The sequence below is a fragment of the Lygodium microphyllum genome, chromosome 20, assembly GCF_053477565.2.
Source record: "Lygodium microphyllum isolate KBCC chromosome 20, Lygodium_microphyllum_v1.1.10, whole genome shotgun sequence".
NCBI classification, from domain to species: domain Eukaryota; kingdom Viridiplantae; phylum Streptophyta; class Polypodiopsida; order Schizaeales; family Lygodiaceae; genus Lygodium; species Lygodium microphyllum.
In genome coordinates, this window is record NC_141154.1 from 39,895,208 (window position 1) to 39,921,978 (window position 26,771).

General features: G+C 42.5%; 1 pseudogene; it reads right to left on the bottom strand.

Moving 5' to 3' along the window:
• LOC148018856 (aspartate aminotransferase, cytoplasmic pseudogene) overlaps window positions 1-26,247 on the bottom strand; it is a 183,028-nt pseudogene extending 156,781 nt beyond the window's left edge.
• Window positions 26,248-26,771: the final 524 nt, after the last annotated feature.

Here is a 26,771-nt window from a genome sequence, read left to right on the forward strand (position 1 = left end):
CTTTGGCATACATAGCCGCATTCATAGTAGGAATTCCAGCATCTAGAGTGAACATACGTCCAACTCTACTTCCCTTTGCTACCAACCTGCACTTGTCATTGAAGTCTTCTACAAAGCAGCCCTTTGCATTAAATCTGACTTGCAGCCCTTGCTCTACCATTTGACCGACTGACACCAAGTTCTTTGTAATAGATGGCACATGTAATACATCTGAAAGACTCTTTGTCTTACCATCATGCAAGGACAAGGGAACTTTTCCAATGTGTGAAATTGGGTGGCATGAGTCATCACCCGTCTGTACATAACCTGCATTCTGCAAATCCTGCATCTCTCCAAACCATTCTGCATGGCTGGTCATATGATTGGATGCACCTGAATCAACATACCAAACATCTTCATGTGTTCCCTTTCCTGTAACAGCATTCAACATATGCTGCATAACGAACAAACGTTCATTTTTGTCTTCATTCTGTCGTGAAGACGATGCATAGTTTCCTTGCTGCAACTTACCACTGCGGATATCATCTCTCTTAGCATAACATTGGGCTGCAATATGACCTGTTTTGCCACAGTAGTGGCACACAATACCAGAGTTGTTAGAACCTCTGTTCTGCCATCCACCTCTTCCTCTAAAGCTCCCCCTGCCTCTAAAGTTACCACGACCTCCTGAAACTTGCATATCGCCAAATTGTTGATTCAATCTATTTTGCTGATTGTCACTACCACGTCCTGTACCACGGCCTCTTGAAGAGAACCTGCCACGTCCCCTTCCAGAACTGGAGTAGAAAGCTTGGACCTGTTCACCACTTCTTTCAGATGTCTCACTCTGCATGTTGATCTCTTCAGTGATCATAAGGGAGACCAATTCATCGAAATCTGGAAATGGCTTTCTGACATATACGGAAGTTACAAAAGACTTCCAAGCCTTTTCATTGTTAAGTCCACCCAAGGTAGACGACACCAAATCATCATCATCGGGCATTGCATCAATCGCTGCCAATGCATCTGCAATGCTTCTTACCTTCAGTGCATACTCATTGATAGACATCTTCCCTTTCTTTAATGTATTCAACTCTTGCTTGAGTTGAATCTTTCGTGCCTTTGTATTTACAGAAAACATACTTTCAAGTATGGTCCAAGCTGCATATGAATTCTCTGCATTTCTAATGTGTCCCAGCATATTATTGTCAATTACTGCAGACAACCAATACATGACCTTTTTATCCTTTTCATTCCATTCTTTCCGTGCCTTTGTCTCTTCTGCAGTTGGAGGATCACTCATCTCCGGCTCCTTTTCTTCACCTGAAACGAACTCGTAGAGGCCTTTTCCAATAAGGAAGTTCGTGACACGGAACTTCCATGAAGGGTAGTTGTTCTTTTCGAGCTTCTCAATGATGGGGCTTCCACTGTTCTCTGCCATTATCACAAAATTAATACCAAACAGCAAGCAAATCTTCTGCAACCCTTGACCTGTAGTGCACAGCAATACACCAGACAGCCTTTTTCACTGTCTGCTCAACAATACATGCAATCTGCAACCAGTTTGCAGATAAACCTTGTGTTTACTCACTGGTAAACACCTTTGAACTTACAGATCTGAAATCTGTAACCTGCGCACCCACGTTCGGTCAATACAGTCGAAGTCACAGCGTACCCTGAAACTGCTGTCTGCAACCTTGCGACTCTAAAACAGGCCCTGAAACGGCCTCAAATGCCCAAAATAACTGTGGGCAAGCCCTAAAGGGCTTATCTGCAGAATATACAGCGCTCTTCGCGCACACCAAATCTCACTGCAATCTGAGATTTTTGCTCTGCCCTGCTTCCGGTGCCTCCACAGGCACTATCCAAGAGAAAGAGTTGAAGGATGGGAGAGCTTCTTACCCGTGGCTTGCTTGCTCGAACCTTGCTTCTTCTCCTTTGCTTCAACCTTCGAAATCAGCCTCTCTCAATGGCGCGGCTCTGATACCATGTCAAGAATCGCGTGGTGGAGGGGGTTGCTCAAGATGCTGCGCCGAACACACACAGAATGCACAAGGAGAAGCTCACTCAAGAGACAAGAAGAGAGATGGAGGCCAAAAACGTTTTCTTGCTGATTTCTTCTTCTTCTTCCACACACTTTACAATGTATGCAAAGTATAGATAAGATACAACATAAAAGGAAAGTGGCCTACTAAGTCAAACAATGCATAACCGACTACACTAGTCGACTGGCGCTATAACTATGCCAGCTGTAAATAGGTGTAACAACCTAAATATAATAAGTAATGAGTCAGTGGCCATGTGAGGTGCATAATGACCACCGACATGCTAAGTATCGACGTGTGGACCCATCTAACCAGGCGGTCCATCATCCATGTCCACATGTGTTGAGCTTGCCATCTCAACAGCCATATGGTTGCGAGTATGGAAGTCTTCTTGGCAATCTGCAATGCATAAGATCGTGACCAAACCTGCCGCAGTTAGTGCAATGTCTCAACTTGGGGTCTTAACACTTGGTTGGCAAGTGGTTTCCACCACAGTACACGCATTGGACTTGTGGGCACGTTGGTTGTCTCAACATGTCTTGCAGCTTGGCTATCTCCATCTTGACATTAGCCAAGTCTTGGTTTGTCTCGATGGCTTTCCCCTTATCTTGGGATGATGGGACTGATCGTTCATCAGAGGCTGACGCTCTCTCTAAACTTCTTGAGTTGGCTTCTTCTGAGTTTGAGCTCCTGGAGCTCCGCTCTTTCAGCTAATCATCAACTCTGATGGCTTCCTCAAAAACCCTAGCTAGCATGTCTCGCTGCAAGCTCGAGTTGCCTGCCAAGGCCTTATATAGTTCCTCATTTCCAATTCCGCTGATGAATATAGTTGAAACTGCTCTTTTAGTCAATCGTTCGCCCGTAGGGATTCTCTTGAAGAGACTCCTCGCATGGATTACGTAATTGCGAATGTCCTCATTCTCTTTCTGCTTGACATTCATCAGTCATACTAGCAGATTGTCGGAGTATTGACAGATGAATTTTGATGCCGAGAAGTGCTTAAAAATAGCCAAAAAGTACAAATATCAGGGAAAAAATAGACTTCGTCAAAGGCGGCTGTGGCAATCAGTACGATTTTAAGTAGCGATGCCCGAAAAGTGCTTAAAAGAGCCACTAGATGGTGGTCGGAGAATTTTTCATAATTTTTTGGCATGACAGATGAGACCCTAGGAGATGCTGGCAGTGGAAGACTTCAAAACAGACGCCCAGGATTTTTTAGACCATGATTCGGGTACCGAACGTGCGAGAGGGAGTGCCAGGAAGGCCAAAGGGCCAAAGTGTGGAGAAGCCAAAGGGTGTGACCCTTAGGGAGCCCTTTGGCCCCCAAAAATTTAGAAATGAAGGGGGGGTGGTTTTTTCGCGTGGATGGAGAAATGAAGGAGATGAAGGCAGAAAATAACGAAATGGAGGGGGGGGGCTCCATAGCCATAGGAGAGCCTCCACATACCCATACCAAGTGAAGACAGTAGCAAACTGAAGACTTTCCATGCTTCATATCACCCGCCTTCACCTGTCCAATATTATGACTCTCACATGGCCACTGACTCATTACTTATTATATTCAGGTTGTTACACCTATTTACTGCTGCTGCTGGCATAGTTATAGTGCCAGTCAACTAGTGTAGTCGGTTATGCATTATTTGACTTAGGAGGCCACTTTCCTTTATGTTGTATCTTATCTATACTTTGTGTACATTGTAAAGTGTGTGGAAGAAGAAGAAGAAACCAGCAAGAAAACGTTTTGGCCTCCATCTCTCTTCTTGTCTCTTGAGTGAGCTTCTCCTTGTGCATTTTGTGTGTGATCGGCGCAGCATCTTGAGCAAGTCCCCCCACCACACGATTCTTGATATGGTATCAAAGCCATGCCACTGAGAGAGGCTAATTTCGAAGGCTGAAGTGAAGGAGAAGAAGCAAGGTTCGAGCAAGCAAGCCACGGGTAAGAAGCTCTCCCATCCCTCCGCTCTTTCTCTTGGATAGTGCCTGTGGAGGCACCGAAAGCAAGGCAGAGCAAAAATCTTAGATTGCAGTGAGATTTCGTATGCCCGAAGAGTGTTGTGTATTCTGCAGACAAGCCCTTTAGGGCTATTCCACAGATATTTTGGGCATTTGAGGCCATTTCAGGCCCCGTTTTAGAGCCGCAAGGTTGCAGACAGCAGTTTCAAGGTACACTGTGATTTCGGCTGTTTTGACCAAAAGTAGGTGCGCAGGTTATAGATTGCGAATCCTAATTCTTGAGGTGTTTGCAGGAAGCAAACATAAGGTTTATCTTCCAACAGGTTGTAGATTACATGTATTGTTGAGCAGACAGTGAAAAAGGCTGTCTGGTGTATTGCTGTGCACTATAGGTCGAGGGTTGTAGAAGATTTGCTTGCTGTTTGGTATTAGTTTTGTGATAATGGCAGAGAACAGTGGAAGTCCCATCATTGAGAAGCTCGACAAGAACAACTACCCTTCATGGAAGTTCCGTGTCACGAATTTCCTTATTGGAAAAGGCCTCTACGAGTTTGTTTCAGGTAAAGAAAAGGAGCCGGAGGTGAGTGATCCTCCAACTGCAGAAGAGACAAAGGCACGGAAGGAATGGAATGCAAAAGATAAAAAGGTCATGTATTGGTTGTCTGCAGTAATTGAAAATAATATGTTGGGACACATTAGAAATGCAGAGAATTCATATGCAGCTTGGACCATACTAAAAAGTATGTTTTCTGTAAATATAAAGGCACGAAAGATTCAACTCAAGCAACAGTTGAATACATTGAAGAAAGGGAAGATGTCTATCAATGAGTATGCACTGAAGGTAAGGAGCATTGCAGATGCATTGGCAACGATTGATGCAATGCCAGATGATGATGATTTGGTGTCGTCTACCTTGGGTGGACTTAACAATGAAAAGTCTTGGAAGTCTTTTGTAACTTCCGTATATGTTAGAAAGCCATTTCCAGATTTCGATGAGTTGGTCTCCCTTATGATCACTGAAGAGATCAATATGCAGAGTGAGACATCTGAAAAAAGTGGTGAACAGGTCCAAGCTTTCTACTCCAGTTCAGGAAGGGGACATGGCAGGTTCTCTTCAAGAGGCCGTGGTACAGGACGTGGTAGTGACAACCAGCTAAGCAGATTGAATCAACAATTTGGCGATATGCAGGTTTCAGGCGGTCGTGGTAACTTTAGAGGCAGGGGGAGCTTTAGAGGAAGAGGTGGATGGCAGAACAGATGTTCTAACAACTCTGGTATTGTGTGTCACTACTGTGGCAAAACAGGTCATATTGCAGCCCAATGTTATGCTAAGAAAGATTATATTCGCAGTGGTAAGTTGCAGCAAGGAAACTATGCATCGTCTTCACGACAGAATGAAGACAAAAATGAACGTTTATTTGTTATGCAGCATATGCTGAATGCTGTTACAGGAAATGGAACACATGATGATGTTTGGTATGTTGATTCAGGTGCATCCAATCATATGACCAGCCATGCAGAATGGTTTGGAGAGATGCAGAATTTGCAAAATGCAGGTTATGTGCAGATGGGTGATGATTCATGCCACCCAATTTCACACATTGGAAAAGTTCCCGTGTCCTTGCATGATGGTAAGACAAAGAGTCTTTCAGATGTATTACATGTTCCATCTATTACAAAGAACTTGGTGTCAGTGGGTCAGATGGTAGAGCAAGGGCTGCAAGTCAAATTTAATGCAAAGGGCTGCTTTGTAGAAGACTTCAATGACAAGTGCAGGTTAGTTGTAAAGGGAAGTAGAGTTGGACGTATGTTTACTCTGGATGCTAAAATTCCTACTATGAATGCTGCTATGTATGCTAAAGGAAAAGGTGTTGTTGCAGACATTGAAATTTGGCACAAATGCATTGGACATGCAAATGTACAAAGGCTGAAATTAATGCGGTCCAAAGGGTTGGTTACCGGTTTGCCTACATTTAGAGTTGCAGAATTTCATAAGGTATGCGAAGCATGTCAGTTTGGTAAGCAGGCAAGACAACCCTTTTCACATGACAGAGATGTAAGCAGAAATATCCTTGATGTTGTGCATACAGACATTTGGGGGCCTACACAAAATGTATCTCTTGGAGGCAATTCATACTTTGTCACATTCATTGATGATTATTCTAGAAAGCTGTGCGTGTATTTTATGAAGGAAAAGAGTGAAGCATTTGAGAACTTTAGAACTTTCAAGGCTGCAGCTGAAAGAGAAACATGCTTGAAAGTAAAGTGCTTGAGGTCAGATGGAGGGGGAGAGTACCTCTCAAATGAGTTCAGTGATTTTTTGAGGTCTCATGGGATAAAGAGACAGTTCACATGCAGGTATACCCCACAGCAAAATGGGGTTGCAGAAAGGAAAAACAGGCATATTGCAGAAGTTGCACGCGCCTTGATGGCTAAAAAGAATATGCCTAAACATTTTTGGTCTGAGGTTGTTCATACTGCTGTTTATATTATGAACAGAACTCCCACAGCTATAGTTCATGGTATGACCCCTGAAGAATGTTTTACAAGTAAGAAGCCTGATGTTTCACACTTAAAAGTGTTTGGCTGCATTGCGTATATTCATGTGCCAGATGAGTTGCGAAAGAAAATGGATCCAAAGGCTGGAAAGTGTACCTTTATTGGATACTCTTTAGAGCAAAAATGGTATCGTTGTTATAACCTTGTCACATGTAAGTTCAGAGTGAGCAGAGATGTCATCTTTGATGAAATGAGCAGTTGGTATGTATCTAGTGGTGATGCATTGGATGATGGTGATGATCATGACACTCATGTGCAGGCTGAAAAGCAAGAATCACGGACTCTTAGTGGACCAGAGATATCATCTGGTAGTCCTTGGTCTGGGAGACTAAGGAGTACCTCTATATCTTCAGGTGCATCTAGTAGCACTACAGGTAAAGACAAAGGAAAGAATAAAGTGTCAGATGGCATTGATGCAGTTCTTGATGGAGACTCTAGTGGCTCAGAGAGCTTAGATGATGAGCTTGGTATTCCTTCTGTTAAGACACCAGGTGTACAGAGAGCTCATAATAATGTAAAGGGTCCATTGAGTGATCCGGTGGTACGCAGATCTAGCAGGGTCAGATACCCTGTTAAAAGATTCAGTTTTGAAGGTTATGCAGCTCACCATTATGCTTATATGGTGAAACTAGTTGAGGATGCTGAGCCCACTTGTTTTGAGGATGTTGTTGGTCATACTCATTGGGATGCAGCAATGGATGAGGAGATGGCTGCATTAGAGGCCAATAAGACTTGGGTCTAGTATCATTGCCGAAGGACAAGAAAGCTATTGGATGTAAGTGGGTTTATAAGATTAAGCACAATGCAGATGGTTCTATTAGTAGGTACAAATCTAGGCTGGTTGCAAAAGGCTATGCCTAGACATATGGCATAGATTATGATGAAACCTTCAGTCCAGTTGCTAGGATGGCAACTGTCAGATGTGTGATTGCTTTGGCAGCAGCCAAAGGTTGGAGGTTGCAGCAAATACATGTAAAGAATTCCTTCTTCCATGGTGATTTGCAGGAAGAAGTGTATATGGATCAACCAACAGGTTATGAAGATTTAGAGCATCCCACGTATGTGTGCAGGTTGAACAAGGCGCTCTATGGGCTCAAGCAAGCACCTAGAGCATGGTCTCACAAGATCAAAGAGTATCTTGTACATATTGGCTTTTATGTGTCTGATCCTGATCACTCACTTTATGTGAGAAAGGGAGATGCAGGTTTGGTCATCATAGTCATCTATGTGGATGACTTGATTCTTACAAGTGATAGTGATAGTGTGATTGCTGAAGTCAAGGATTTTTTGAAGAAGAAGTTTGAGATGAAGAATTTAGGTGAGCTAAGGTACTTCCTTGGCATTGAGGTGATCAGATGTGATGATGGTATATGGATGTCCCAAAGACAGTATGGCTTGGATATGTTGTCCAAGTATGGTATGACAGCATCCAAACCACTTTCAGTTCCATTGGAGCAAAATGTAAAGTTGAGTGCTAATGTTGGGGATGAGATAGAATACCCTACTATGTTTAGGAGGATAGTGGGGTTTGATCTACATGACCATTACAAGGCCAGACTTGAGCTATGTTGTTGGTCTTGTGAGTCAGTTTATGCAAGTACCTAGAAAGCCACATTTGGATGCAGTCAACGCATATTGAGATATGTGAAGTCCACATTACATTATGGACTTTTCTATGAGGCAGGTACAGATGTACAAGTGTTTGGATACACAAGTGCAGATTGGGCTGGTAGTATGTCTGATAGAAGATCTACCAGTGGATACATGTTCTCTCTTGGTAGTGCAGCAATTGCTTGGAGCAGCAAAAAGTAATCTACAGTTGCTTTGTCGAGTACGGAGGCTGAGTATAGAGATGTTGTTGTTGCAGCATGTGAGGTAATATGGCTACAAAAGTTAATGGCTGATTTGGATGTGCAGGTGGAAGGTCCAGTTGTCATTTATTGTGACAACATGAGCAGTACACAGTTGGCTAGGAACCCTATGTTCCATGCCAGGACAAAACATATTGAGGTACGCTACCACTTTGTGAGAGAGAAGGTACTAGTAGGTGAGATTGACTTGGTGTATGTCAGCAGACAGGATCAGATAGCTGACATCTTCGCAAAGGCATTGGATACAGAGAAGCTTCAAAAGTTTCAAAGCTTACTTGGAGTTGCAGAGATGCAGTTGAGCTTGAGGGGGAGTGTTGAGATGACAAGCTCAACACATGCGGACATTGATGATGGACCGCCTGGTTAGATGGGTCCACATGTCTACACTTAGCACGTCGGTGGTCATTATGACTCTCACATGGCCACTGACTCATTACTTATTATATTCAGGTTATTACACCTATTTACAGCTGGCATAGTTATAGCGCCAGTCGACTAGTGTAGTTGGTTATGCATTGTTTGACTTAGGAGGCCACTTTCCTTTATGTTGTATCTTATCTATACTTTGTGTACATTGTAATGTGTGTGGAAGAAGAAGAAGAAACCAGCAAGAAAACGTTTTGGCCTCCATCTCTCTTCTTGTCTCTTGAGTGAGCTTCTCCTTGTGCATTCTTTGTGTGATTGGCGCAGCATCTTGAGCAAGTCCCCCACCAGCGATTCTTGACAGTCTTATGGGCCCTTGACCAAATATATCCCATGCCCAGAGGATGAGCAAGATTGGATGCATGTCCTTGCTACAATTGACCTATCATTCTCGAATCATGAGGCATATGAGCAAGCCATCAAGATGATGGGCAAGTCTAATGGCACGCCCTCCGTACTACTTTGCATGATGGCAAGAACCCTTCATGGAAGACCTAAGCCCTTCACCTTCTAAGTGCCAAACAACAAAAGAGAACTCCAGGAGATTTTGGAATACTTAACGGACAAGCTACCTGACAATCCAGTAGCAAACTTCAAACCACTCCAGGATCTCTTAGACGAATCCAAGTGGCAATGGACCAAGGTGCATGACTTAAACCTCATGTACAACTGGGCCATAGTCCTGATCAACGATAAGAGATATACCAAGACCTAGGACACAACGAGCAGTCTGACGCAGAGTACTCTAATGACGAGTACAAAGACGGCCAATCCTTCAGTGACAAAAGTGAGGGTGAGATAGATACCGTAGAATAGGACACTGAGGGACATGAAATAGAACAAATACGGGCAGACTCCAAGCCACAGAAAAAGAGTGTCTTTAGGATAGAGTGAGGGGTCATGCACACGGATTGTGATCACGCTTGGTTAGAACATGTAGGAGCCATAGACTTTGAGCAAGCAGGCCTAGCCCAACCGGGAATGACACCAGTGCTTAGGACAGAATCACCATCTGAACTGCGACCACCAGGGGAGACCATCTCTTCTAGCAAAGACGGGGAGTTCGACTCTAAGTCGGAGGTAAGTTCAGATAGTGACCCAGAAATACCTAGGCCCCGGCGCACCAAGGGGGACCTACCCGTCCACCTGAGGCACAGAGGATTGAAGCAAGAAAGGGCGAAACAATCCCGAACAGATGAACATCGAAAACTGTGGGGCCTCCCTAAAATATTTACGAAATTCAAGAAAGGAGATAGGGTAGTGATCCTATTGGGTGCCAAATGGCAAGGACAAACGAGCGAACCAATCGAGGGACCAGCCAAGATCAAGGAGGTGAACCTAGCCTAGGAAGGGAAGACACCCCGACTAGCCTTCATTGCTGATGACTTGACTGCTGAAGAAGAAACGAGTCTTGCCGCTCTCTTGCAAGAGTATGTAGACGTATTTGCTTGGTCCTTGGAAGAGCTCAAAGGGGTAGATCCGAGTGTAGTGACTCATAATATACCCATAAAACTAGACACAACGTTGGTGAAGCAGCGATCGTACCCTATGAATCCAAAACACGCTCATGCTGTCAAGAAAGAGATTGATAAGATGATGAGAGCGGGATTCATTTACGAAATTAAGCACATGGACTAGGTATCACCCATAGTCATCGTGATGAAGAAAAACGGAAAAAACAGAGTGTGTGTCAATTACAAGAAGGTGAATGTTGCTACTAAGAGGGACAATTACCCATTGGCATACACCAAGCACATGCTTGAAAGAGTGGCGGGAAAGGAGGCCTACAATTTTCTGGATGGCTTCTCAGGATACAATCAGGTGCAAGTGCATCCTGCCAATAGGCATAAGACTGCCTTCGCCAGTGAGTGGGGCATCTTTGCTTACATACTCATGCCTTTCGGGTTGACTAATGCCCCTGCCACTTTCCAATGCCTCATGTGTACCATATTTAAAGACATGCTTTGCAAAGAGTTCAAAGTCTTTGTCAATGACCTCTACGTTCACTCAACTTGGATGGAACACTTAGACAAACTCCAAGCAGTCTTTGAGCGGTGTCGTATCAAGAATCGCGTGGTGGGGGGAGTTGCTCAAGATGATGCGGCGAACACACACAAAATGCACAAGGAGAAGCTCACTCAAGAGACAAGAAGAGAGATGGAGGCCAAAACGTTTTCTTGCTGGTTTCTTCTTCTTCTTCCACACACTTTACAAATGTACACAAAGTATAGATAAGATACAACATAAAGAAAAGTGGCCTACTAAGTCAAACAATGCATAATCGACTACACTAGTCGACTGGCGCTATAACTATGCCAACTGTAGATAGGTGTAACAACTTGAATATAATAAGTAATGAGTCAGTGGCCATGTGAGAGTCATAATGACCACCGACGTGCTAAGTGTAGACGTGTGGACCCATCTAACCAGGCGGTCCATCATCAATGTTCGCATGTGTTGAGCTTGTCATCTCAACACTCCCCCTCAAGCTCAACTGCATCTCTGCGACTCCAAGTAAGCTTCAAAACTTTTGAAGCTTCTCTGTACCCAATGCTTTCGTGAAGATATCAGCTATCTGATCCTGTGTGTTGACATACACCAAGTCAATCTCACATGCTAGTACCTTCTCTCTCACAAAGTGGTAGTGTACCTCAATATGTTTTGTCCTGGCATGGAACACAGGGTTCCTAGCCAACTGTATACTACTCATGTTGTCACAATAAATGACAACCGGACCTTCCACCCGCACATCCAAATCAGCCAATAACTTTTGCAGCCATACTACCTCACATGCTGCAATAGCAGCACCTCTATACTCAGCCTCTGTACTCGACAAAGCAATTGTCGATTGCTTTTTGCTGCTCCAAGCAACTGCTACACTACCAAGAGAGAACATGTATCTGCTGATAGATCTTCTATTAGACATACTACTAGCCCAATCTGTATCTGTGTATCCAAACACCTGTATATCTGTTCCTGCCTCATAGAAAAGTCCATAATGTAATGTGGACTTCACATATCTCAATATGTGTCTAACTGCATCCAAATGTGGCTTCCTAGGTACTTGCATAAACTGACTCACAAGACCAACAGCGTAGCTCAAGTCTGGCCTTGTAATGGTCATGTAGATCAAACTCCCCACTATCCTCCTGAACATAGTAGGGTCTTCTATCTCATCCCCAACATCAGCACTCAACTTTACATTCTACTCCAACGGGATTGAAAGTGGTTTGCATGCAGTCATACCATACTTGGACAACATATCCAAGCCATACTGTCTTTGGAACAGCCATATACCATCATCACATCTGATCACCTCAGTGCCAAAGAAGTACCTTAGCTCACCTAAATCCTTCATCTCAAACTTCTTCTTCAAAAAATACTTGACTTCAGCAATCCCACTATCACTATCACCTGTAATAATCAAGTCATCCACATAGATGACTATGATGACCAAACCTACATCTCCCTTTCTCACATAAAGTGAGTGATCAGCATCAGAAACATAAAAGCCAATATTGACAAGATACTCTCTGATCTTGTTAGACCATGCTCTAGGTGCTTGCTTGATCCCATAGAGTGCCTTCTTCAACCTGCACACATACGTGGGATGCTCTAAATCTTCATAACCTACTGGCTGATCCATATACACTTCTTCCTGCAAATCACCACGCAAGAAGGTATTCTTCACATCCATTTGCTGCAACCTCCAACCTTTGGCTGCTGCCAAAGCAATCACACATCTGACAGTTGCCATCCTAGCAACTGGACTGAAGGTTTCATCATAATATATGCCATATGCCTGGGCATAGCCTTTTGCAACCAGCCTAGCTTTGTACCTACTAATAGAACCATCTGCATTGTGCTTAATCTTATAAACCCACTTACATTCAATAGCTTTCTTGCCCTTTGGCAATGATACTAGATCCCAAGTCTTATTGGCCTCTAATGCAGCCATCTCCTCATCCATTGCTGCATCCCAATGAGTATGACCAACAACATCCTCAAAACATGTGGGCTCAACATCCTCAACTAGTTTCACCATATAAGCAATGGTGAGCTGCATATCCTTCAAAACCAAATCTTTTAATAGGGTATCTCACCCTGCTAGACCTGCGTACCACTGGATCACTCAATGGAGGCTTTGCATTGACGCGTGCTCTCTGCACACCTGGAGTCCTCACTGAAGGAATGCCAAGCTCATCATCCAAGCTCTCTGAGCCACTGGAGTCTCCATCAAGAACTGCATCAATGCCTTCTGACACTTTATTCTTTCCTTTGTCTTTACCTGTAGTGCTACTAGATGCACCTGAAGATGTAGAGGTACTCCTTAGTCTCCCAGACCAAGGACTACTAGATGATGTCTCTGGTCCACTAAGAGTCCGTGATTCTTGCTTTTCAGCCTACACATGCGTGTCATGATCATCATCATCATCCAATGCATCACCACTAGATGCATACCAACTGCTCATTTCATCAAGATGACATCCCTACTCACTCTGAACATACATGTGATAGGGTTATAACAGCGATACCCTTTCTGCTCTAAAGAGTATCCAATAAAGACAAACTTTTCATCCTTTGGATCCAGCTTCTTCCGCAACTCATCTAGCACATGAACATATGCAATGCAACCAAACACTTTCAAGTGTGAAACACCAGGCTTCTTACCTGTAAAACATTCTTCGGGGGTCATACCATGAGCTATAGCTGTGGGAGTTCTGTTCATAATATAAACAACAGTATGAACAGCCTCAGACCAAAAATGCTTAGGCATATTCTTTTCAGCCATCAAGGCGCGTGCAACTTCTGCAATATGCCTGTTTTTCCTTTTTGCAACCCCATTTTGCTGTGGGGTATACCTGCATGTGAACTGTCTCTTTATCCCATGAGACCTCAGAAAATCATTGAACTCATTCGAGAGGTACTCTCCCCCTCCATCTGACCTCAAGCACTTTACTTTCAAGCATGTTTCTCTTTCAACTGCAGCCTTGAAAGTTCTAAAGTGCTCAAATGCTTCACTCTTTTCCTTCATAAAATATACCCACAGCTTTCTAGAACAATCATCAATGAATGTGACAAAGTATGAACTGCCTCCAAGAGATACATTTTGTGTAGGCTCCCAAATTTCTGTATGCACAACATCAAGGATATTTCTGTTTACATCTCTGTCATGTGAAAAGGGTTGTCTTGCCTGCTTACCAAACTGACATGCTTCGCATACCTTATGAAATTTTGCAACTCTAAATGTAGGCAAACCTGTAACCAACCCTTTGGACTGCATTAATTTCAGCCTTTGTACATTTGCATGTCCAATGCGTTTGTGCCAAATTTCAATGTCTGCAACAACACCTTTTCCTTTAGCATACATAGCAGCATTCATAGTAGGAATTCCTGCATCCAGAGTAAACATACGTCCAACTCTACTTCCCTTTGCAACTAACCTGCACTTGTCATTGAAGTCTTCTACAAAGCAGCCCTTTGCATTAAATCTGACTTGTAGCCCTTGCTCCACCATTTAACCCCGACTGACACCAAGTTCTTTGTAATAGATGGCACATGTAATACATCTGAAAGACTCTTTGTCTTACCATCATGCAAGGACAAGGGAACTTTTCCGATGTGTGAAATTGGGTGGCATGATTCATCACCCGTCTACACATAACCTGCATTTTGCAAATCCTGCATCTCTCCAAACCATTCTGCATGGCTAGTCATATGATTGGATGCACCTGAATCAATATACCAAACATCCTCATGTGTTCCCTTTCCTGTAACAGCATTCAACATATGCTGCATAACAAACAGACGTTCATTTTTGTCTTCATTCTGTCGTGAAGACGATGCATAGTTTCCTTGCTGCAACTTACCACTGCGAATATCATCTTTCTTAGCATAACATTGGGCTACAATATGACCTGTTTTGCCACAGTAGTGACACACAATACCAGAGTTGTTAGAACCTCTGTTCTACCATCCACCTCTTCCTCTAAAGCTCCCCCTGCCTCTAAAGTTACCATGACCTCCTGAAACCTGCATATCGCTAAATTGCTGATTCAATCTGTTTTGCTGGTTGTCACTACCACGTCCTGTACCACGGCCTCTTGAAGAGAACCTGCCACATCCCCTTCCTGAACTGGAGTAGAAAGCTTGGACCTGTTCACCACTTCTTTCAGATGTCTCACTCTGCATGTTGATTTCTTCAGTGATCATAAGGGAGACCAACTCATCAAAATCTGGAAATGGCTTTCTGACATATACGAAAGTTACAAAAGACTTCCAAGCCTTTTCATTGTTAAGTCCACCCAAGGTAGACGACACCAAATCATCATCATCGGGCATTGCATCAATCGATGCCAATGCATCTGCAATGCTTCTTATCTTCAGTGCATACTCATTGATAGACATCTTCCCTTTCTTTAATGTATTCAACTCTTGCTTGAGTTGAATCTTTCGTGCCTTTGTATTTACAGAAAACATACTTTCAAGTATGGTCCAAGCTACATATGAATTCTCTACATTTCTAATGTGTCCCAGCATATTATTGTCAATTACTGCAGACAACCAATACATGACCTTTTTATCTTTTGCATTCCATTCCTTCCGTGCCTTTGTCTCTTCTGCAGTTGAAGGATCACTCACCTCCGGCTCCTTTTCTTCACCTGAAACAAACTCGTAGAGGCCTTTTCCAATAAGGAAGTTCGTGACATGAAACTTCCATGATAGGTAGTTGTTCTTGTCGAGCTTCTCAATGATGGGGCTTCCACTGTTCTCTGCCATTATCACAAAATTATTACCAACAGCAAGCAAATCTTCTGCAACCCTCGACCTGTAGTGCACAGCAATACACCAGACAACCTTTTTCACTGTCTGCTCAACAATACATGCAATCTGCAACCTGCTTGCAGATAAACCTTGTGTTTACTCACTGGTAAACACCTTTGAACTTACAGATCTGAAATCTGTAACCTGCGCACCCACTTTCGGTCAATACAGTCGAAGTCGCAGTGTACCCTAAAACTACTGTCCACAACCTTGCGGCTCTAAAACAGGCCCTGAAACGGTCTCAGATGCCCAAAATAACTGCGGCAAAGCCCTAAAGGGCATATATGCAGAAAACACAATGCTCTTCGCGCACACCAAATCTCACTGCAATCTGAGATTTTCTACTCTGCCCTGCTTTCGGTGCCTCCACAGGCACTATCCAAGAGAAAGAGTGGAAGAATGGGAGAGCTTCTTACCCGTGGCTTGCTTGCTCGAACCTTGCTTCTTCTCCTTTGCTTCACCCTTTGAAATCAGCCTCTCTCAGTGGCGCGGCTCTGATACCATGTCAAGAATCGCGTGATGGGGAGAGTTGCTCAAGATGATGTGGCGAACACACACAAAATGCACAAGGAAAAGCTCACTCAAGAGACAAGAAGAGAGATGGAGGCCAAAACGTTTTTTTGCTTGTTTCTTCTTCTTCTTCCACACACTTTACAAATGTACACAAAGTATAGATAAGATACAACATAAAGAAAAGTGGCTTACTAAGTCAAACAATCCATAATCGACTACACTAGTCGACTGGCGCTATAACTATGCCAGCTGTAGATAGGTATAACAACCTGAATATAATAAGTAATGAGTCAGTGGCCATGTGAGAGTCATAATGACCACCGACGTGCTAAGTGTAGACGTGTGGACCCATCTAACCAGGTGGTCCATCATCAATGTCCGCATGTGTTGAGCTTGTCATCTCAACATGTCGCCTATATCGTCTCTCCTTGAACCCCTTAAAATGCCAGTTTTGGGTAAAGCATGGATGCATCCTAGGCCACGTGGTGTCGAAGAACGGCATTGCCACTGACTTCTCGAAAGTCAGGGTTATTGTTGACCTTCCACCCCCAATCAACTATAAGGGTGCCCAATGCTTCTTAGGCCATACAAGATACTATTGGCAATTTGTGCTGAGTTACGCGTTGATGGCCAGACCTTTATACAAGCTGCTGATTGTCTTTGAATGGACTAAAGCATCCCAACGAGCATGTGAAGAGTTGAAGAAGGCCACAGCACCAATTCTACGAGCCCCAGATTGGGACCATTGCCTTCCACATGCATATCGATGCCTCTAAATTTGTTGTGGGGGTAGTGTTGTGCCAACCTGGCGAACATAACCTAGACTATCCAGTGAGCTTTGCTAGCAGACAACTCACTAAGATGGAAATGAACTACTCGACAAACAGAAAGAGAGGGCTTGGCCATGGTGTTTGCTGTGAAGAAGTTCCAGCATTATCTATTGGCTACACCCTTTACCTTTTTCGTGGACCGTCAAGCCTTGCTATATCTAGTGAATAAACCTTGCGCTACAGGATGCATATCTCGGTGGCTCCTTTTGCTTTTGGATTTTGACTTCTCCTGATTGTATGGAAGGGAAAACAACACTACATGGCTGACCATATGTCACACATCCCCACAGGAGAAGCCACTGGAGAAGGCATTGCCAATGAATTACCAAACGCCCATCTCTTTAACCTTTCTAGTGAGAGATTTTTATTCAAGGCCGATCTAATGCTATATTGGGCAGATGACATAGTCCGAGTGCTTGAGCACGGACTACCTGAGCGACCGATAGAGAAGGCAAGACCTAGGCGACTCATTCTCAATATCCAACCCTACTAATTGATAGCAGGCCAATTGTATCGCCTAGGGCAAGATGGATTTCTACACAGATGTGTGTGCGAGCATGAGATGCACGACATGCTCTGAGAGGCACATAGCAAAATTGTTGGTGGACACTTTAGCAGAAACACGACGGCCTACAAGGTGCTGCAGTCTCAACTATGGTGGCCAACGCTGTTTCATGATGCAGCACGATTTGTTAAGCATTGTGACGCAATGGACAAAGGTCCCGATTCGCAAGGATCAAATGGAGTTAACCCCAATCATTGCACGACAACCCTTCGAAAAATGGGGAATCGACTTCATAGGACCCATCACCCATGTTGCACAGTATTCGCAGGCCAAATACATCATTGTGGCCACAGACTACCTAACGAAATGGGTAGAGGTGAGAGCAACACAAAAGAACGATGCTCAAACGACTACCAAGTTCTTGTGGGAGCAGGTAATCTCACGATTCGACTGCCCCATCGAATTAGTCAATTGACCAGGGCAAGCACTTTGTCAATGAAGTGAAAGTGCATCTCCTATCCACCTTCCTAATTATCCATCCGAAATCCTCTCCATACTACCGTAAAGCAAACGTCCAGGAAGAATCCACGAATAAGATTCTTGTCAACATCCTGACCAAGGTAGTCTCTGCTTGGCGCAACGAACTGGGATAACAAGCTGATGGCAACCTTGTGGGCTTATCGCACAGCTTATAAAATGGATATCGGCCAGACCCCCTTTAGGTTGACCTACGTAACCGAAGCAATTCTCCCTGTAGAATTCTTTGTGCCTAGACTGAGAATAGCACTTCAAGAATGATGGAAAGGAAAGGAGGCATGGACGTAATGCCTAATTGAACTCAAATGCCTCTCGGAGACTCGCCTTCTAGCCACTCATGTACTCATATGTGAGAAGGCACGTCGCAAGAGCTGGTTTGACAAGCACATCAAGCAGCGCGACTTCGAACGGGGCGACTTAGTACTCCTATACTCAATTAAGGGGCAATGAAGTTTAGAGGTCTTGGACCTTTCAAAGTTCGTGCAATCAACTGAACGGGCAACGTCGAGCTTGAGACTCTAGACAGCGAGGGAATAGGCTTCTTCAATGGCAGTCGTATCAAGAAGTACTACCCTCCGATGCATCCTTTGCATGAGCCACCAATGTTGGAACCGCCTATCAAAGTATAAGCAGCCACAATCACTGAAATCGATGATGAGGATGAGGAAGCCGTAGAGCCCACATACCTACACATCACGGTCATTGGCAAGCGAACATGCACCTTCAATGCCTTGATCGACGAGGGAGCAGACTTCAATGTCTTGACTCACGATCATTGGACCCAACTTGGCAAACCACCATTACAACCCACTTATGCCAAATTAAGCCCATTTGGGGGCTGCTCATATGCACTTCTCGACAAGTGCAGAGCCACCGTTTCTATCGATCTGAGACTATACCAATGATCTTCTACATGTTGCCAAATGCCAAAGATGCAAGCACGGAGTTGCTGCTAGGGCGAACCTTCAAAAAGCAAACTAATTGCAACGTTGATTATGAGTTGCAGTGCATCCACCTCGCCATAGGCAACGTGCGCATTGTTACAGCTTTCAGCAAGGGCTGTGCGACCTCATCACAGTCCACAAGGCCACCGGTAGAAGTATTAGCAGCCAAACCTAAGGAGGGAGATAGTGCTCGGCCACCACCCACCAATTCTCAAGAACCGCTACTCATAGCAGCAAAAGCTAAGGCCCAATACCTAGGGTTCAATGGAAGCCTAAACAACTGCAACCGCCGCCTAGGAGTCGACGCACACATCCTCATAAGATCTAAAACTCTAAACCTAGGAAACCAAGGCGCAGTCGCAGAAATTGACGCATGATCAAGCAAAGATGGGTCCCTAAAGCCCTCTTGCATGTGCAAGGCTACTATGAGGGAAATGCCTGGATATGGATCCCTAAAGCCCACACGGCTAAAGGCACCACTCATACGCCGCCCTCAAGCTTGATCACCCCAAGTCCCATAGAACCTCAAAACCATAAGCCGCAGCACTTTCCAGACCCACATCCATCAAGCTCATCCACACACATGCCCAAGAGAGTCAAACAAGCCTATCGGCCCACATGACAAACATCGTCACATGAGTCATCACCCGTTAGAGCCAATCCAACTACCTTGATCCATTCTGAAGGCAACAGTCCAATCAGATGTTGCTGCTACTTCCCCAGCCCTAATCCAAGAAATCCAACCGCAATCTCAAGAACACCCGCAACCTTAAAGCTACAGATCCCATTCTGCAAAAGAAGCTTGCTGATTGCCTAGAAGATGCTACCTCTGAATCAGGAGTCAAGACCACATTGATAGATGTTACTCATGTAGTTAACATGATTGCTCGAAGAGAGCGGATGCGACTAAGATTGGGCTCTACTTCAACTTCAACAACTCCATTGATGGAGCTTGTTCCACCTTCAAAATCCCCTATTCCTTTGACTAATCAACCAACTATTTCTTCTTCTGTTCCTTCTAAAAATGATGTCATGGATGAACTCATTAAAATCATGCGTGACCTTCATCTCAATCTTACAGAAATTAGTTTCAAGGTGGAGAAGCTGGATGTCAAAGTTGAAGAACGAGCACGATCATCAACTCAAAGACCCATGAGAGAAGGCTACAAGAGGCATTGTATTTGGTGCAACAACCAACAACATGACAAGAGGGAGTGTTCTACCTTCCGTGAGGCTGAAGCACAAAAGCTCATCTTTTGGAAAGATGGAAAAATTCATGCAAATGTGCTGAAAGTGGTCTTCCACTACTGGAGCCAAATTTTAGCAATGGTGGAATGAAGAAAATATTAGAAGATTTAGCTGTAAAGAATGCCTATGTAGCAATTGATGCAGCTACCTATGGGTTGCAAATTGAGCCAACTAAATCAAATTTGAAAGCATGTAAAGCTAATGTGCAATCTAAAGTATGGATGCAGGCATTAGACCAAATGGAACGCGAAAAAGTAGCCAAAGATGATTTGACTAGCGTCAGTCTAAGCATTCAAGGAATAACTGGTTGGAAAGAACCGGTAGATTCTTTTTCTACCTTCGCACATTTGGCTGACGTCAATCATAAAGAAGTCTTGATTGAAGAAAAGAGAAGAAGAGAAGATGAAGATGTGCCTTTCTCTTCTGGCCCTCTGAAACTGGTAACTAAAAGAACGCCTGAACAACCAAAGCTTGCTGAAAATATAATCCTAGATCAAGAGATGGAAGATGTGCCACAAACAAAGAAGACCGAAGGAAAGAAGAAAGGCAAGCAGCTAGGCTACAAATTGCAGTCTGACATAGAATCTGCAACTAATCTCAAATAAGTTCTAGAAGAACGAATTCTGGGAAGTAAAATTGAGTTCACCTTAGGTGAAATTCTCAGAATTGCCAAACATGAATTTCATGATGTAATTATTAATGTAATCAAAAGAAATAGACAATATGTTGGTGATGATGCTGAAGAAACAGTGCATGCTTTTTTGCAAGCTCTTCGAGTCTTTGTGCAGGATGAAGAGAAGCTGACTGCACAAGGAATTCAGCTTGAAGTAGTTAAAGAGTTAATTGCAGCAGTTGAAGCTGAAGATAAAGAAAGCATGGATGCAAAAATTAAAGAAGTGAAGGCTAAAAATGTAAAGGTTGGCTAGTCCAAACCAGTTGGGCAGTCCACCTCTCAAAAGGAAGGTCGTCTACAGCACATGCATGATGAGGAAGAATCCTGATTCATTCCAAGCAGTCACTACTCCCGTACACATTGGGCAAGAGCAACAACAGAGAGAGTCGTCAAAATTGGAGAAAAGAAACACCATGTATTGCACTCTTAGACCATGGTTCTGAGATAAACGTCATGGCAAGGAGTCTCTATGAAAGTGGCAGATGGCCTATAGATGTTGATCCAGGTTGGTGAATGAGAGTTGCAAACAACTCTTCTGGAGAGTTATATGCTGCATGTCCTAATGTGCAAGTAACTATTCGAGACATAAAAGACAATTTTCACTTTTTTGTTGAAGACTCTTGGTTGTAGCCCCTATCATTCTTGGGCAACCTTACATTTCTGAAGCCCGCTTGGAAACAAAAGCTCTTGATGATGGTTCTTCCTATGCTCAAATCTGAAGCAAGGATAATGAATGAGCTATCAAATTTCTTTGTGTGTGTGTTAACCATCATCGAAACAAAGATCGATTGCATGATTATCCTGTGCCTCCGAATGCCCGAGAATTCAAGGGTTTTCGGGCTGCACTGTTGTAAAAGGAGGCTATGGCAGTGCGTCATGTAAAAAGGTTGAACCTCCTTATGCTAAAGAAACTGTGTCTCTAGCAAATTTGTATGTATGTACAGCCAATAGTATGGACTGTTATAAGTCTCTTCCAACCATGACTAAAGCTGGAAGAAAATATTTATGTCATGTAAAAAGGGTGCTGAAAACTTATGACATGATGGCTGAAAATGAAGATATTTCAGGCATTTTTTTGGACTGATTACTACTGACACATTGGCTAAAATATATGCAACTACTCATACAGAAAATTGGGCTAAAAAACAGTCCATAGAAGTATGTACATTGGATTTTTATCAAACAATTCAAGAATTTGTTGAGCAGAAAGACATTGGTTTACTCAACAAGGCTGAAGCACAAGTGGAGACAAAATACAAGATGATGGATAAGAAAGTCAAGCATGTGGCCCACTACCTCCTAAAAGTGAAGGGCTGGCTAATAGGGCAACAAATCAGTCAGGTCTTTGTGATCCTTCCAACATTGGTCACAAGTTCACATCTGAAAGTATAAAAGAGCTCAAAATAGGTGAAATTTCTAGTTTCCTTTCGCCAACTGAAAAACACTCTTTTATGCAAATGTTAATGAAACATGGAAAAGATTTTGCATTTCAGCCAAGTGAAATAGGCTGTGTGGATCCAAATATTGTGGCTCTTATGGTCATTTTATGGTCCCACATGTGCCTTGGAACCTCAATCCCATTCCCATTCCAAGGGCACATTTGCCCAAATTATTGGAACTTCTAAATGAGAAGATCAGAATGAAGATTTTAGAACCTTCTTCAGCACCTTACTCAAATCAATGGTTTACCATGCCCAAGAAAAATGGATCCTTACGATTCAGTCATGATCTACAACCTATTAATCGTGTCACAATCCGAAATGTTGGTTCGAGTCCAATTGTTGATGATTTTGCTAAAGCTTTTGCAAGTAGAGCAATTTATTCTATGGGCGATCTATATTCAGGATATGACCAATTTTAGCTTTCATTAGAAATCCAAGACATTATCACAATGAAGACACCTCTTGGATTGGTCTACATGTGCACTCTACCACAAGGTGCAACAAACTCCATAGTCCATATGATGACTGCCATGCACAAAGTCTTAAGGGACTTTATTCCACAACTTACTCTTCCATTTCTTGATGATGTGCCTATCAAGGGATGTGAAGTCAATGAAAATAACAAGGATCTTGATGAAGATGGCTGCAGGACATTTGTACTTAACCATATTCATGATTGTGACAAGATTTTGACAACAAGGCTAGAAGAGATACATCTTACCCTTTCTGGAGATAAGTTGACTTTTGGAGTAGAAGAAATCCTAGTGGTTGGACATCTGTGTGGCCCCTACGGATGTAAACCTTCACCAATCAAGATAGATTCCATCAGCAGAATGCAAGAAAAATACAAAAATATTTTAGAGGTGAGAATATTCATTGGTGCATGCGTATTCTATCTCATATGGATACCACATTTTGCTCATGTAGCCAAAAATCTATATCAATTATTAAGAAAAGGCCAAAGATTCTCTTGGGGGAAAGAGCATACTCTCACTGTACGCAAACTAAAGAAGTTGTTAATTTCAGTCCCCCACTCTCAAAAGAGCTAATTATTCAAATTGTCAACCCATCATCCTTACTGTGGATACAAGTCCCATTGGGATAGGATGGTGGGCTGTTGGCCAAGAAGACCTTGAAGGTAACAGGTAATTTGTTTTGGAGCAAAGGTTCTCAATGAACGTCAAAGAAGGTATGCACAAGTAAAAAGGAAATTGTGGGGAGTTGTAACAACATTAAAGTGTGATCGTGAATACTTTATAGGTTCTTCTGTAGTGGTAGAAACTGATTGTCTTCCACTCTTAGGCATGATTGCCAACCGCTCTACACCCAACATTGCTATGCTAAGATGGATTGCATATATTAAATCTCTCAACCCCAAATTAAAGCATATTGCAGGAAAGTCGAATCCAATTGGCAAGATATGAAAATGAAGAAGAGTTGATGGAAGAAGATGAAGCTAAAGAATCTATACTTGCTGAATTTCATTCCATGGTTGCTAAAAGTACCTTTTCAGTTGTTGCACATACAAACCCAAAGCTGAATCTTGCAGGTGAAGCTGATCTTTTTAATGTTATAGCATTAAGTACAATAAGAACATGAAAAGGTACTGTTGTAAATCAGCATACAGCAACAAAGATCAAAGATTTATCTATTGAAGAAGGGTGGTCAACTAGAAGCCAGCATGCTCATTGCATTGCTCAAGTTCTAGTTCATTTCCTTGAAGAAGATTGCCAATATTTGAGCACAATGAAGAAGAAAGAGATTTGGGCTGATGATGAGTTCAAGCATATTAAGAGGAAATCTTATGGCTTATTTCTTAAAAATGGGCATCTATGGAAGCACGCAAAGAAGAAGAAAGGAGCGCCTGTCTAAGTTTTAGGTAATAAAAGGTTGCAACTACAAGTAATGAAGGAATTTCATGAAAGCTTGTGGGCTAGCCATAGAGGTATATGGGGAACCTTTATTAAAGTCAAAGAAAAATAATGGTGGCAAAACATGTATCGAGATATAGAGTATTTTTTTGAAACATGTTATGTGTGTCAAATGTATTCTATGGTCGAGCATCGAGATGGATTACAACCGACTTATCCCTTGTCTATACATTATAGATGGGTTATTGATCTTGTAACCATGCCTACAGGGATATGGAATATGCGGTATTTAGTGCTTGCAAGAGAAGATCTAACCAATCAAGTTGAAGATAAAGCTTTAACAACCAAGACCACTCAAGCTGTTTGTCGCTTGTTGCTTGAAGAAGTATTTTGCAAATATGGCTATGTTGGCAAGGTAACCGTAGATAGAGGAGAATTGGATGCCAATGAGGCACACAACTTCTTTGCTCAATTGTGTATCAAGTTGGCTTTGACATCAGCCTACAATCCTGAAGGCAATGGAAAGAGTGAGAGAGGACATCAACCTATTCTCAAAGCTCTAGCAAAGTCTTGTAGAGGAAAGATCAAAGAATGGCCTAATAGTAAGCCACATAGAGAAACCATGAGTAGAGCCTCTCCAATAGGATACTCATAGCCCTCATATGTAGTTGCATAAACCACCCAAAAGATAGCCAAGGTAAAACAAAGGCATAATATCCAAGTATGATGGACATACAAAGTCTAACCATGCTACCAAAACATCTCATGAGCTCGGTTGCTCATGAGCATCATGAGACTTGCTAGTGGACATCACATGAGATTGTTCTTTTACATGATGATCATGTGAAGTAAAACTACCACATCCATTTGATTAACGTTTCCTACACTAAGTTCTCTTATCTTAACTTGCTAACTGGTATCTTGTAAGACCTCATTAATATGAGATCTTATGGAATCAAGTTCAAATGACTAATTTTCAGTTTTATCTTGTGACTCCAAACCTTGCAATCTCAAAAGCATGACCAATAATTTATCATACTTAGCATGTAATCCATCCAACCTCTCCTTGAAAGAATCCTTCTCGTGTATTAATGCTTCCAAATTCTTAGATAAAAAACCTTACTAGATCAATGCATATGGGCCAAGGGATGAGATATTCTCCCTGTAATGAGATTCCATTGATCACACATAGACTTATTCAATGCATTCTTCATGGCATTTAGATCTTTCTCCATGAATACAAGACCATCCAAATCCTCTTCCATGTCATGTAAGAGTTGCTTCTCAACCTTCAACAAAGATTGCATTCTTGCATCCAAGAGAACCCTGTATGCTTTGAGTTTAGCATTTTCTTATGCTACCATATCAATCTCATTTTGAAACCTATCCTGCATAGTCAATGTTCACTCCTTAAAAGTAGATAAAGATATATTATATTTATGAATCGTATGTCCATATATATCAATATGCCTTCTCAATGCATCTATCTCCCTCTCATGCAAGTGCTTCATTTATCCATCTCAACCATCATAGTATCCCTCTTTGACTTTTCAAAAGCCAATTGGTACTACAATGACTGAACCACATCAAGCTTAATCACTCCACTTGCATACATATCCATCATGAATTGATGAAATCATGTCATCATAGAGCATGCTTCTCCAAGACAATTAGGCATATAAGCTACAATTGTTGGTTTCCTTTCTGCGTGCATAATATATTGATGTTGCATCAAGTCTAGTGTCTTATGCATTGTCTCCATCTTAACTTTAGAAAACTTAAATTTCTTCTACATACCCATTATATCATCACGAGACATGTCCTACTTGTTTGTATCATCATTGAACCACTTAACAAAGTCCAAAGTCATAGAAGAAACAAAAGCATCATCCTGATGTGCATCATGCAAACCAAATCCCACATTCAAAGGAGCAATCACTTTAGATGCATGATCAGTCTCATTATCACCCAATGCAACAAAAGAACTTATATCTTTTTCATAGGCATCAATAAGAATATCATCAACCATCCTCTTCCTCTTGCAAGTAATAAAATTTTCCCCTTGATGCCCATCACCTAAAGAAGGCTTTATGTCAGGGCATACCACCTACAAGTGTGCATATAAAGCTCCAAGCATTGAGCCAATGCGAATTTTTTGATGCTATTTCCTCATATTAGGAACATGTATCTCCTAGTAAACTTATCGTGCAATGTCCTAGGCCAATTATGCATGGCCACATTTGCAGCATACCATAAAATTATGAATGTATCCTTGGTAATGGTATCACTCTTAATGAAAAGTAAAAATATTTCCATAAACCATTTTATGAAATATTTCCACTGAGGGTTAGCATGTGAAATTACATATTGATTCCTAGCACATATGGCATTACCGAATTCCTCCTACATGTCTTTCTCCCATGCTTCACATGGTCCTTGAGTTCAAGAGCAAAAACTTTGCATAAAAGAGATGATGTGATGTCTAATTTACCTCCTATTTTACCCATTTCATAGAGAATAGACAATTATTGTTTGGCATGAGGGTTATTGGTC